Here is a 1,302-nt window from a genome sequence, read left to right on the forward strand (position 1 = left end):
GTCCATGGGGTCACTAAGAGTCGGACACGACTGAGCGACTTCCCTTTCACTTTTCACTTTCATGCATTGGAGAAGGAAATGGCAGCCCACTCCAGTGTTCTTGCCTGGAGAATCCCAGGGACGGGGGAGCCTGCTGGGCTGCCATCTATGGGGTCGCACAGAGTTGGACACGACTGAAGGAACTCAGCAGCAGCAGCAGCAGCAGCAATCTTCAGTTCCAGAGTTAGTTTGTTTCTATCTCTTGAAGCCAGTTGTCAGAATGGTGGCTGCATATGTCATGGGTACCGTCTGGTCATCACCTAGTTAATTTCTTCCACCTGGTGGGCGTTTCCGTATCTACAAGACAGCTCACAGGGCATGGCTCAGAATATTGTCTATTAGCCATTGAGAAGGAAGTAACGGTGCTTGACTATGCGCTTAATGAGTGCGTTATTACTGTTTGGTCTCCTTTGACTGTTCTCCTTTGTTTTTGCATGTTCTCACTTCTCTGATAAACATATTCTTTGCCTAAAGTTTTTCATAGACAAACGTCAGGCAGAGCACATGTGGGCGAGGGCCCTAGGGTCCTGCTGTTTCACTGTGTCCTCGGCTCAAGGTGTCAGGTGTGGCTGAATAGAGAGGTGAGGGTGTGGCCTCTGTTCGGGGTCTGATCCAATGGCAGAGACCCTTGTCTGTATCTCAGGCCTAAAGGTTCTTGTTTCCCACAGTCGGCTTACTGGCAGCCACAGAGAGATGAGGAGCCTGGTCCCGTCTCGGGAGTCCTAGGGTTCTGCCCCCTCTTGCTCTGCATCCTAAGCGCGTGCGTGAGGACTGTGTGCTGAGCACTGCGTCTGAGGTGGCGCCGTGAGATGGCTTCTGAGGAGCATCCAGTCTGGAGGGAGGGCTGAGAAGTCACAGGACTGACTCAGGATGTGGTTTGGTGGAGCGGAGTCCAGAATGGAGGCTGAGGAGCCTGGTCAGACCCGTGGGTTCTTACAGAATGTTGAGTGTAGTGTCCCCTGCTGCACAGGAGGGCCTTGTTGATTAGCTGTTCTATAGATGTGTGTCTGTGTCAGTCCCAACGTCCTCACGTATTGCCACCCCTTCCCTTTCCCCTTTGGTGACCTTGGGTTTGTTTCCCAGGCCTGTGAGTGTGTTTCTGTTTTGCACATTGGTTTGTTTCGGCCATGCCGCATGGCGTGTGGGATCTTAGTTCCCTGACCCAGGATGGAGCCCATGCATCCTGCAGTAGAAGCACGGATTCTTAACCACTGGACCGCCAGGGAAGTCCCTGGTTCATTTCCTCCGTGTGTGTTGCACCTG

This window comes from Bison bison, unplaced genomic scaffold (genome assembly GCF_000754665.1).
Source record: "Bison bison bison isolate TAMUID 2011002044 unplaced genomic scaffold, Bison_UMD1.0 scf7180017864482, whole genome shotgun sequence".
NCBI classification, from domain to species: domain Eukaryota; kingdom Metazoa; phylum Chordata; class Mammalia; order Artiodactyla; family Bovidae; genus Bison; species Bison bison.